We start from the raw sequence: 11,682 nt of genomic DNA on the forward strand, positions 1-11,682 counted from the left end.
TGTGAAAGGAACAGAACAGAACAGAGTCGGCCTTAGAACAAGCGTGACTCACCCAAAGTCATACAACCACGTGTATCCACTGAGCGGGACACACCAAGGCCACTGCTGATGACAGGCACAGGACAGTGCTGAAAAACGTCGTTGAACATCTAAGGTAGGTCAGATCCACTGTACTTGTCAAGCCATTGACCCTCTTAATCCTCCGAGCCATGTAAGAGCTCAAGACTCTTATTTTTTTGGCCCAACAGATGAGGAAAATGGACACCGAGCTAACAAGTGGCACAGCTAGGAAATGTGTAAGCCAGATTTTAAACCCAGAAAGTCAAGCCCCTAAAACCCATATGCACAGCTTCTACCAAACACTGACTCTTAGTAGTAACAAGCCAATAAAAGAAAATATTCATGAGCGATTCATTTATCACTTAGCTTCTGCTGTGTAACAAGTCATCCCAAACCCCAGCTCAGTGGCTAAAGCATGTATGTTCCTCAGTGACTCTGCATGTAAACTGGGTGATTTTTCTGGGCTGGGCTGGTTTAGCCAAGGCTGATCGGTCCAGGATGACCTCAGTTTATGGATCTGGTGCTGGACTACTATGAACTGCGGTGACAGGAGCAAACCCAACACCCGGCAGGCTAGCCTGTACTCAGTCACAAGGTCGATCCAGGGTTCTCCAACGGAAGGGCAAGCCTTGATACACAGAAATCTTGTAAGCCTTTATTTATATCACATTTGCTAATGTCACATGGCCCAGATCAGATTCAAGAGGTGGGAAAGAGACTCCTCTCCTTGGTTGGAAGGACCAGCGAAATCGTTTCACAAACAGGTGACACGCCAGGATGGGGGACGCTGGGAGCCATTTTTTATAGTTACCACCTAAACCCAGAGGTGAGCGTATGCAGGTGAACACACACACACATGCACACACACAGAGGTCAGGAGTTTCATGCAATGCTTAGCATAGTACACACTCAGACATTTATTTTGATGACGCCTCTACTGTAAGATTCAAGTGATGTCAGGTACCCAGACATTCATAAGCCCGAGGATCACCGGAGTCTCGAGATTACTACATCAAGATCACTGATTTGGTTATCTTGAACACTCATTACTAAGGTTACTGCAGGAGTCACCCACAAATAAAACTTTCTTTTTTCACCAGAAAGTGCTAAAGTTATTCCTGTCACCGTGACCATAAAACGCTCCATCCCTCACTTGCCTCTGAGCTCAAGGAATCTATATACAACAATCTATCCAACATCTGGTCTTGGCTAGAAAAAGCCTCTCGGGCATATACACTGTACCAATGACTCACTATCCAGCCCCTTTTTCCCTTATGAACAGAACCTTCATTTTTGTCTGGGGTGCACTGTGCTCCCCACATTGCCTTCCCAGAAGGGCTGGCCATGAGCACAGTTATGGCCAACAAGACACAAGCATAGGGTGTAGGGAGAAGCCTGGACTTCCCACCCACCCCACTTTCCCCTTCCGGCTTCTTCCTGCCTGCAGCGGCGGGGGAAGCTAGAGGCACAGTGACCACCTATGACCCAGAGCCACCAATGTAAGCACAAAGGTGTCAGAGCAGAAAGGTGCCAAGAGTTTAAATTTTAAAGGTGTGTTAGAGCCACCATTCCAGGCTTAGACCAGCTCCCTCCTCCCTCTCGTTACATAAGACACACAAACCCCTTACTTGTTTAAGCCACTGTTTATTGTACTTTCCTGCCACTTGTCCTAACTCCATACATCCAGAGCCAAATGGGTGATTTCCCCCAAACCTGGTCCTCTGCCAGTTTGTGCACATCTGCAAGTCAGAAACCAAGGGCCACCATGAATTCCCCATCTCCCTCGTCCTCTGTGCTGAGCTGGATCAACGATCTCATACCTGTCTTCATCTCCTCCACTCCTCCGATGGACCACAACTCCCCACCATTCATTTTCTGTCCAGCTGCCAGAGTGAAGGGTCTTTCCCATGTATGGATCTTCTTGGGGGCTCCTTCTGCTTAGAGCCCTCCTTGCCCGTCCCTCAGGTGAGAAGCTCGGCACTTCACCGGACGCCCAGCCTGGCAGCCTGTGCCTCCTCTCCATCCCTCTTCCCCCTTCTGGGCTCCATGCGGTTCCCAAACACGTCCCATGTTGGAATGACCCCAGATTTAAAATTTAACTAAATCACAACCTCTAGGGGTGTGGCACCACCTTTTGGGAACCACCATTTCCTTAACCGGTGGTGCTCTCCCACCCACCCCTGGACCCCCACACATGGTCTTCCTCCTACCTGGACCACCCAGCTCACCCAGGAAACTCCGTCCTCCCCCAACACCTCCCCATTCTTCTCATCCTTCAACTGACCCTTCAAATGGCAATGTCCTAGGGGAGGCTTTCCAAACCCCTGAACTAGGTCAGTGTCTAAACTCGGAGCCTGTGACTCTGTCCTCCAGGATGCCTACCTCAGTGGGTCCTTACGCTTTGATTTTGTGGTGATTTGTTCAACACCTGTTTCCTCCACCAGGCTCTAAGCTCTCCGATCTCAGGTCCTTTCTGCTTTCACTTGATCACACCCCCAGGTTGAGCCCACCATCTGGGCTTAGTCGGTGTGCAGTGTATATTTGTGGAATAGAAAGATGTCACCTTCCTCTTGTAGAGAGAACACCGAGACTCTACACCAAAGGTCCTACTGCTCAAGATCCAAGCCCAGATGTCAGCACCCTCCTAAATCAGGGGTTTGCAAACTTCCACTACATGCCCATCACCTGGGAGGGTCATAACCACAGACCAGCGGGCCTCAGCCCCAGAGCGTCTAGGGAGGAGCCCAGGCACGGGCATTACTATCAAGCTTCCAGATAATGCTGGTGCTTGAAGTCTAGGGTCCACACTTGAGTACCCCTGCTCAGCCTCCCCTCCTGGTACCTCCTGGCCATGGGGTGCATGGGGGGCAGGGGAAAGTCAAAGTCAATTCAAATCGACTTTTAATCTGACAACAACCTTTTCTATTTTTCTTTTCTTTCCTTTTCTTCCCCCCCTTAGGTTTTTATACAAGGGGTATATTTATAGAGTTAGAATCCAGCGTTTGTCCCAAGCTGTAAGAAGGGCCGCTTCCTACCACTGCCCTGCTGACAGAGAGAGCCCAGCTGTGGCAAAGCTCAGAGTCTCCCCAGGGGGCTGGCAAAGGCTCCAAATATATTGGCAGCCAAGTGGCAAAGGGGTCTGGCGGGCCGACTTCTATCCCAGCTCACCTGACTCAGGTCCAGAAAGGAGACAAGCATGAAATGCTGCCTGGAGAGAAACAGGCAGGCTTCAGCCCTCCCCACAGCCCCAGAGATTTCCAGAAGGTTCCAGGGCCTCACTTTCAGACACCCCACAGTCCACTTAAAACCCCCTTCCCCTGCTTCTTTCTTCTTCCTTCAGCTTCTATCAACAAACAGCTATGAACAAACCTGCACGTATCTTTAACACACATTTGGGGTGTGTGAAAACAAAAGGTACGGATTTTGCATCATTTACAGCTGGTTCCACCCAGATAATTAACATTTTCAGCCTGTGAGGTTTGTTTATATTTTGAAATCCCAATCCACAGATCTGACACTCATAACTGACTTCCTTGTCAGGAATGGTGGCCACAAAAAAAAAAAAAAAAAATCATAGCTCCTAGTTAATGGTTCATTTCAGGATGGAGATTGCCATGTCAGAGGTATTACAAGTAAAAACAGCTCCATGGAAAAAAAAAATTGAGAAAGCTGAAAGATTTTGAACAAAATTCACTGGGTAGAGCTGGTTTGGGGGGGTGCGGGGTCGGGGATTGCCTGTACTAAATGTTTTTTCAGCTGATGACAAACCAGAACCAAGACCCCCAAAACCCTCTCACCTGTATTTCACAGACAGGAATTTGGGAAATAATTGTGTCTCCCCCAGCACAATTTGAGAAGAAAGCATTTGTATCTATTGTTCTGTTAATTAACTGTGTCAACAAGATTGTAGAGGAGATGTTTTTAAAGCCTCTTAAGAGGGCAAACATTTTTTAAGTCCCTCTAAGTACTCTAGGAATACCCAAGGATTTAAATTGACAATGATAAACAATCACTAATTATAGTCATTTTAACTGGTTCTCACCAAGGATCTCTTTATTAGATAACACTTGTTAACCTAGTTTCAACTCCAGTATGTATTTAAGGAAGATTAAGTTCAATTTAATTCAAATCTGCATTTATTGAGTTTCCTATAATGTGTCAAGTAATGAGACTGATTATTCTGAAATATGCTATCATTCGGATCAGCCCTTCCCAGTTAGCCAAAAACAGAAAGATTTGCCTCTGCATTCAAAACCTATAACCACAGAAATGTCACATTATTATACATTGTATTAAAATTCTAACTCGTCCCCTAACAAGGACTGAGATACTGTCTTTGTACCCCCAGCACCTAGCACAATGCTTGTCCCAAAGAAAGCCCCAGTACATGTTTGCAATCACAGCAACAACACGAGCTCCATCACGGATTGTTCCAGAAGATGAAAGAAGAGGAATTAGCGTCACCCCTTTTTGAAAGCAGGACTCACTCTCACAACAGGTTTCTGCTGAGCTGAGTTGAGCGAGTCAGGACAACCTAGGAGGAACATTCTTCACAGGATACCCATTTCACGAATGCAGACAAGGGCCAGTAGTCTGTGAGGTGTGGGAGGGAAAAGAGAACCCAGGACTGCTCAGCTCCCCTCCAGTCCCCCAGCGACAGTGCGCCATGCTTCCCATGTGAATCCAGCCCTAGCCCCTAAGCCTGGGTCCACACAGCGTGGGGCCTGGAGTCTTAGCTCTGCTGACAGTTCAAGAAAGTGAAACATACTAGAAGCTGCGCGGGTACCAAGTGTGGCGAAGAAGGAAGGGGTGGGTCAGGGAATGAGAGCTGAGTAGAGGAAAGAGAAGAGGTTTGCCTACATCGCACAAAAGATTGCCTCACGTTTCTGTCCTTTGTAGCGTCCACACGATGTGGCTGAACAGAGTAACTATCCCCAAAGAAACCCACGAGTCCCTCTCACCACTCAACTGTGGCTATCTTGTCCCTGTGACCTTTGAAGCCAATTAGCTGAGTAGGAAACAGGACAAGGTATTCAACATGTAGTGAGGAGTATTGTTGTTGTCATTTAAATGACCGTCACCTACCTAGAGTCAAGTAGGTTTTGGAAGGAGAAGAGGAAAACGAAGTCGGATTGTGTGAAGGTTCCTTCATTGAAAGAAGCAGGGGATAGAACTACACAGTTCGAGGAAGGGGGTCTCGGATTCCAGAGGGCATAACCATCTCCAGGGTGGGGTTCCTAAAAAACAGATCTGGAGTCACATTCCCAGAGACGAGGCTACTGGGCAGCCTAGACTTGGCATTTTCACGCCCAGAGCCCAAGCAACTTACTCATTCATTAAACATCTGTTTATTGAGCACTTAGCTACGTGCCGGCAGCATGCTGGGTGCTGGGGACACAGCGGTCAGCGAAGCCCTCCAGACCCCTGCCATCATGGTGCCTCCTCTCTTGAGTGGGAAACAGGCCATGACTGCAGAGAAGGTGCCAGGTGGTGGAAAGGCTTAGGACGAAGAACAAAGCCGAGTTAGGAGTGAGGGGACATTACCTCTATTTCTGGAGAGTTCTGAGAAGCTTTTCTAATAAAGAAACAAACTAGATTTCAACATGGATTTTTCCAGAGGAAAAGCATTCCGGAGAGAGGGAACACCCAGTACAAAGACAGTAAAAATTCTGGGGCAACGGATTTATTCTGATTCAAAGAGCGCTTGCCGTGTGCGGATGCTTTGTGGCAATGATCTTTCAAAGACAGAACAACTCTGCATCACTGATTATTTTGACCCCCATTTTACCCACAATTACATGGGGGAGGCTGCAAATGTCACAGAGGACAAAGGTGAAGGCTGAGGAAGGTGTGACGGATGGAATTCCCCAGAGCACAGAGCTTTAGAGGAATTTCACCCCCTTCCCCGCCGGGGAACAGGTCCCTCCTGACAGGCAGCGACTATGTACAGGGAGAAAAAAAAAAAAAGCACTTAACTACATGATAGCACACTAATGCCGCGAGCTAAAAGGATATTTAAGGGGCTCCCAGGTGGTTCAGTCTGTTTACCGTCCTACTCTTGATTTCAGCTCAGGTCATGATCTCGGGGTCCTGAGATCGAGCCCTGTGTGGGGCTCCACACAGGACTCAGGGTGGGGTCTGCTGGAGAGTCTCTCTCTCTCTCTTTGTCCCTCCCTGCTGTGCACAAGCCCTCTCTCTCTCTCTCTCTCTCTCTCTCTAAAAATAAGTAAATAAATCTCTAAAATGATATTTAGGAAAAGTTTTCTTTAACGATTTGGGTACATGCAATGCCAAAGGAAGCAGAAGAGTGAGCTTAACTATATAAAGAAAATACTGCACAGGAATATAAAATGAGAGGGAAATGTGCCAAAAATGTGAGCTCGGTGGCTGTCTCCCAATAGTACATGTCTTTAACTCTTCGCTTGTCAGTATTTTCTAAATATATCTGCTCTGATAAGTAGATTTTTCTTGATCCTCGGGGGGAAAACCATGAAAAAAATACTGTGAAGACATGCATAGCCTTCTCCTTCATGGGACCATGCTTGGAGTTTCAAAATTTCTATTTATTTGAGAGAGAGAGAAAGAAAGAGGACAAGCAGAGGGAGGGACAGAAGGAGAGGGGGAAGCAGACTCCCCGCTGAGCAGGGAGCCCAATATGGGACTCGATCCCAGGACCTGAGATCATGACGAGAGCCAAAGGCAGAGGTTTCACCAACTGAGCCACACAGGTGTCCCCATGCTTGAAGCTTTGACCATGACCTCACCTGCAGGTGTGAGTGGCCACACCCCTCATATTAATTCCTCCCTGTCGCACTCCTATCCCGCACGTGCCCCACTTCGGCAAGCCCTGAGCTGGACTCAGTCAAAAGTCCCCAGAGCCAGGGTCTGGCCATCCAGGGAAGGAGGCAGGAAGGAAGCGTGCAGTGTCTTCATCCATCATGTGGGCTGGCCAGTGGAGTCATATTTTACAAGAGATATGAGGGCTCCACTTGCAAATCTTTCAACATTTCCCTGCTATAAATTCTCCTGGCTCTTATTAATAAAATATAACAGTAATTCCTAGAATAATGGCCTATTATCCAAAGTCACCGAATGACAGAGCAATCAAAATTAGAGTGAATTATAGGGCCCGAGGATACAGTGGAAGGGTGGGTAAATTCTGGCTTTGAGAGGAGCAACATTAGGCCCATGCTACAAATCAAATAATATGCGAGCCAGTGGTTTAAATTGCTCAAAGAATCACTATAGGATTACAAGGTCACTATCAGCCTAGAAACGGCTGACAAACCAAAGAGTTTGGGCAATGGATGGGCTACAAACTGACCCCCAAATGGCCACATCCGGTTTACCTCTTCACTTCCTTCTCCTTCCCTTCCAAAGTGCTTTTATTTCAACTTTGCTTTGAGCCTAAGCTCCAGGTTGGTAGGTAGAGCTATGGTTTCTTCTTCCATCAGGTAAAAGCTGTTGCATACGTATGACCGAGAACTGACTGGGCCATTTTAAGGATTTAAGGGAAGTCTTTGAAGTTCAAAAAAAAAAGTCCCTTAGGGGCCCTCTCTAAAAGAGAACCAGAGACATAGGAGGATCCAGGATCTAGGAATTTAGCTGAGATTACCCTGAACCCATACAGTGAACTTCTTCTGCCAAAATGGCCAATGTTACCTGCCATGATGGATTATCTGTGACTCTCCCAAGCAAAGTTGCAGATCCTTCTAGCTGACTCTTAGACCACCTGCCGCATCCTCACAGAAGGACAAACATACATCATGGCAGCCCCTTCCATTTTCTGCATTCCTATCTTTTATTAGGCTCTAAGGTAATGGGCCTCAACCCTGAAAATCTGAGGAATTTTAAAAACATCCAAGGCTGGGCTCCACCCCCAAGAGATTATGATTTAAATATTCTAGATCCTTGCTACTCAAAGTCTGGTCCTTGAGCCAGCAGCAAGAGCATCTCAGGGGTTTGTTAGACATACAGCATTTCAGACCCTACCTGAGACCGAATTCATCAGAATCTGTATTTCAACAAGACTTTTCCAGAGAATTCTGATGCACAGCAGAGTTCAAGAAGCAGCAGTCAGGGTAGAGCCCAGGAATTGTTAATTCCCCAAATGAGACCAGTGTTTGGGCAAGACTAAGAAACCCTCCCTTAAGCTCTGTGACTGATCTTTCCTTCTTCTTGGTGACCACTGTTAAGCCCAGAGTCCTAGGCCACAGACCAGCTAACCCCGACTTCATCCCTCACAAGAAGGGCTATTGTTGCCTGTGGAAAATTCCCTCCATCCCCGTCCAGCTTCCCTGAGGCTTATCCCAGGCAACCACATCTAGGTTGGTCTCCCCCCAAACCCCACACCCCACCTCCTTTCCTCACCCTGTAGCTGACCGTCTTCCTACCCTGCTCAGGCGCTCCAGCTCCTCCCCGTCGCCCGGCCTCTCCTCCGCCATGTTCCGCTCTTGGCAGCTCTCAGTACCGGTGTTTCTACAACAAGAAGCACTGAATGAAAGAAGGGTGGGCTTTCCTTTCTCTTGTCTTCCCAACACCCCTTCCTCCCCTGCCCGCAGCCTTTCCACATGACATGAGTAGAAGGGACGCTAAGGGCAGGAAGGCAGAGAAAAGGAGGAGGACACAGCAAATGGGGAGCTGCGGGAGAGCCATCATTTGAACATCCACAGAGAAGAGAAGCAGCAGCTTTTGAACTATCCCAATAAGACAACTCAGAGCTAGCCGCGGACGGAAACCGAGGACACACCTTGCCTTCGAACATCAGGAGGTCCCACAAAATGACACAAAATATTAAAGGCAGCCAAAGACCCGGCACCTAAGATTCTCTGACTTCAAGTTGTAGCCCCAGGGCTAGGAATCAACCATCTCGAAAAAGTGACCAGAGCCATCAAGGTGCTCATGGCTGTCATCACCTCCCAGGACGAGGGTCCGGTCCGGGAACAGCAGCAGACTGTGGAGGGGGGCGGAGTCTTTTTGAGCCCTAGACTCCTGGGCATGAAAAAGGGAAAAGAGACACAAAGATTTTTCCCTTAATATTCAGAAGCCTGAGAATATATCCAGGGGTCTCTTCACCTCACCCCAGCCCCTCAGAAACATTCAATAAGATGAAAACGAAAACTAGGAAAGCCTTTCCTCCTGAAAAAGCGACTCTGCCTCGAGACATCCCGGCTTGGTGTGAAGGTCACCGGGTGGTACAGGTTTCCCCAGCAGCCAGTCGACAAGGCAAAATGTTCCCTGTATTGTTGTGTGTTTCTTAGCATCCCTAAGAGTCAGCCTCCCTGAGGCATCTGCTGCCTTGTCTTCCCTGTCTTCTCTGCTCTCTCCTTTACAGGGTCTCAGTGCCAAGTTACTGGTCACCAAGGGGCCATCCCTCCTGCCTCTGCCCGGAAGGCACACCTGTCAGCCCTTAGCATCGTCCACCTCTTTCCTGCTGTTCAATGAGAAGCATCGGTATGACAAAATGACATTTTCCCCTATGAAACTGCATCTGAGAACATCATCTGAATGCATTGTCATGGCAAGAGATCCTCTGAGTGCCTGGGGCGAAGAAGTCAGGGAGACGGAGTTCACACCGACACCTGTCTCTCAGAGAGTTACACCCAAAGAGGGGAATGGTCCCAACAGACGTTATGTTCCACGCCGACAGGAGGATTGTCTGTTGTCTGCCAGGACTGATTAAGTCTGGCAAAATTTAAGACAGGACCAGTCCTCAGGGAAAGGGAGAGAAGCCGAGACTCTCCGAAGAAAATTCTTTGTGGGGAAAGAGGGCATGTAGCCTCCTGAAAGGCTGGTGAATCACACAGGGCACCCATGAGAGCACCCTTTCTCCATCCTATCTCCAAGTGGAAGAGACCAAGCTCTCTATAAGCCTAAGTGTACTCAAAGACTCAAGCTGTATCTGGAATGTTCGTGCCAATCTTGCAGTCTTACTCTGCATGTTTTCATATGAAAATAAAGTCTAAAGGTCCTTTCCAGTTCAACTATCAAGCAGACTTCTAGAGCGGGTTCAATGGAGGAAGGACACTCCACTATGTCTCCCAGTGATTACAGCCAAGAACCCTGGACAGGATTCATAATGCAATCATCAGAGAAGTCTAAAAAGGAAAACAGAGAGCGGCAGATGGAGGGAGGGTAAACACTCAGAGAGATGGATATGGCAATGGGTTCTCTGGCTGTTTCTTTGCTCCCATATCCCCCAGCTTCTACTTGGGGAAAAGGTCAAATCCCAAAATAGCTCAGCAACCACAGAGGGGAAAAGGCCCAAGAGAAGCCACCTCTTTATGGTCAGAGAACAGAGAGAGGAAAACCCACCATATTTTTATTTCTCTCTGGGTCCTGCCCAAGGCAAATGTCCCAAAGCTGTCCTACCATGATGGAGGCAGCAGGAGCCATAATGGCATAGACAACTTGGACAGAAAATCCTCCCTTCTGACCCAAAGAATGAAAAAGCAAGTGGGAATCGTGATTATGCTGTTTTCTCTCCTCCTTCTTGCTCCTTCCTATGGGCCAGACCCAGTCACAGGAAATGCACTACAGGGCCGGGAAGTTAGCAGCTCACCTTTCTGGCTCAAGGAGCAGGAAAGGGAATCCAGAGACCAGGGGAGTTTGGGGAGCGTCACGAAGAAGATGGAGTTTTCAAACATGGATCACACAAAGACGGGTATGCAGTTCTACATCCATCTCTAAGTGTGGCCACAGGGGACAGACCTCAAAGAGCATGCCAAAGGCCTTGAGAAATGAATGAAGGTCCAGGTCATCCCTCAGGTCCTGATCTTGTCCCTGGAAGGAACGTAAATGCAGAGGGTCAAAGTAGTGCAGTTAACTTTGGCAACTAAACTAACACACATAGAAAGTACTGCTATACAATAACGGTAGGTACATTTCACCACACCTTTGTCAAAACCCATAGAATGAACCAAGAGGGCAGCCTAACGTAAACCATGGAGTTTTAATGACAATGATGAGTCAGTGTAGGTTCACAGGTCGTAACAGATGTATCTCTCTGGTGCCGGACACTGGTGAGGGGAAGGCTGTGCAAGAGGGCAAGGGGTGTTTAAGAACTCTCTGTGACTGTCACTAATTCAGATCATACAAAGTATGTTCTTTGATCACCATGGAAATAAAGTGAAACAATATCATAAAGATATGTGGAAACCAACACCCCAGATACATGGAAATTCAATAAATAATTCTAAGTAATCCCTGAGTCAAAGGAGGAAATAGTTTGAACTGAATTAAAAGTGAAATTACAACATATCAAAATTTGGGGTTGCTGTTAAAGCAATGCATACAGGAAAAACTATAACATTAATTTTAAATATATTATATATATATGCACATGAAGAAGAAAGGTCTCACCTTCTTAAACTTTCACCTTATAAACTTAGACAAAGAAGAGCAAAATAAACCCAATGTAAGAAAATAATAAGCAAAAGAACAAAAACCAAAAATATTGAAAACAGAAAATCAATACAGAAATTCAATGAAACCAGTGTTTTTTTGAAAATCTCAGTAAAATTGATAAAAACCAAAAATATTGAAAACAGAAAATCAATACAGAAATTCAATGAAACCAGTGTTTTTTTGAAAATCTCAGTAAAATTGATACACTCCCAAGCA

This window comes from Neovison vison, chromosome 13 (assembly GCF_020171115.1).
Source record: "Neovison vison isolate M4711 chromosome 13, ASM_NN_V1, whole genome shotgun sequence".
Classification (NCBI taxonomy): domain Eukaryota; kingdom Metazoa; phylum Chordata; class Mammalia; order Carnivora; family Mustelidae; genus Neogale; species Neogale vison.